Below are 1926 nucleotides of genomic sequence, written 5' to 3' on the forward strand. Positions count from 1 at the left end.
GTAATGCCACTGCCTTATGTGGGACCTCCCGCTCAACCTGGCAGGCTGCTGAGTTACCAGCCTCATGCCAGCCCGTACCATGGCAGCTGAGCCCACCAGTGGCCACAGTGCCACTGCCTCATGTGAGACCTGCTCTGACCAGCAGGCTGGTGGGTTAGCAGCCCTCATGCTGGCCCCTTCCTCCATAGCAGCTGAGTCCACCCCGCTGAGGGATCCTGGAGAGATCTCCACCCCGGTTCCACGTGGAAGATAGTCAGTGCCATTTTGGCTCCAGTGGATGGGTGAGTGTCCCCTCTGCTCCCACCCCCATAGTATCAAGAGAACTAGGAAATATAATAAAAGCCTTTGGCTAGGTGATTGGCTAGAAGTCTCCCATCATTTGAGCATCCCAAAACACATCCTTGTCACTCCTCCCCTTAGTCCTTTCTCCTTGACTCCATTTTATTGTTCCATCAGTCATTTTATTTTCAGTTTTAAAATGTATGTTTGGTTTCGTGGGACACGGGTTGAAACAAGATGGCGGGCTCGTGGTGAGAAGCTGTCAAGGAGTAGAAATTGGTATGCCTAGAAGCAGATATTAAAAGCAGTTTCTCTTCAGAACGTCTTTTTTCATACCACTTGATAAGCATCTTGAAACACCATGGCTGTAGCTGCAGTAAAATGAGTGATGTCAAAGAGAACTCTCTTGAAACATTTATTTCCAATTCAAAATGGAGCTTTATATTGTGTTTGTCATAAATCTACGTATTCTCCTCTACCAGATGACTATAATTGCAACGCAGAGCTTGCTCTGACTTCTGATGGCAGGACAATAGTATGCTACCATCCTTCTGTGGACATTCCATATGAACACACAAAACCTATCCCTTGGCCAGATCCTGTGCATAACAATGAAGAAACACATGAGCAAGTGCTGAAAACCAGACTGGAAGAAAAAGTTGAACACCTTGAGGAAGGACCTATGATAGAACAACTTAGCAAAATGTTCTTTACTACTAAGCACCGTTGGTATCCTCATGGACAGTATCACAGACGTCGTAAGAATCTGAATCCTCCAAAAGACAGATGATGCTGAGGTTCCTGGGGGAATCAAAGAGAAATGTGCCTCATTTGCCATTTGAGAAAATGTAGTCTGGTGTATTCACTAATATACAGTAAAGTAATAATGATAAAATATCTTTTCATATATTAGAATGTGTACTTATATATAAAGTAATTCTGGATTTGACATTTTTATTTAGAGAAACCTATTTTCTTTTTTTCTTTTTCGATTTTAGTCTTTCATTTATGTACGGTCTCCAGTTTAGGACTTTTCCGTAGTGCCAAAGCCATACATATTCAGTAGAATATCAATAAATTACATCAGAAATTCAACACTTTACTATAAAACGGGCTTTGTGTTGGATAATTTTGCTCAACTGTAGGCTACTGTAAGTGTTCTGAGCATATTTAAGACAGGCTAGCATTTTCAATTTACAATATTTTCCACTGATAGTAGGTTTATTGGGATGTAACCCTACCATAAGTTGAGAAACATCTCTTTTTGGGTGTCTACTGTGATTTAAGTATTTTTAATCATCAGCAAAACATTGTTAGTAGTGTAAATATGATTAATAAAAAGGTGCATAGCTTTCATGAAGGAGATTTTTTAATTGTTTTTGAGAATAAACTCATACGGTCTACCAAGAAAATAAATGTTGTAATGTTTCAGTTGTCTTCTAGGAAATAATTAAATTAGTGATATTTTAATCAGGTTTTACTATCTGCTAGGCCCCTTCCATCCATTCTTATTAAATTCTCAAAATAATCCTTTGAAGGAGTATAATTACATTTTACAGTGACTTGAACCCTACCAAAAAAGTGGGAGAGCCAGGAGCCAAACTATCAGGCTCCAAAGCTTTTTTTCAGTGCATCACAATGACAAAG

The 1926-nt window shown here is 39.7% G+C and overlaps 1 pseudogene; it reads left to right on the forward strand.

Annotated features, from left to right (window-relative positions):
• The first annotated feature begins 502 nt into the window (after nt 1-502).
• On the forward strand, nt 503-1169 carry LOC117080581 (annotated as a pseudogene).
• The last annotated feature ends 757 nt before the right edge of the window (nt 1170-1926 follow it).

The sequence above is a fragment of the Trachypithecus francoisi genome, unplaced genomic scaffold (genome assembly GCF_009764315.1).
Source record: "Trachypithecus francoisi isolate TF-2019V2 unplaced genomic scaffold, Tfra_2.0 Lachesis_group8, whole genome shotgun sequence".
NCBI classification, from domain to species: domain Eukaryota; kingdom Metazoa; phylum Chordata; class Mammalia; order Primates; family Cercopithecidae; genus Trachypithecus; species Trachypithecus francoisi.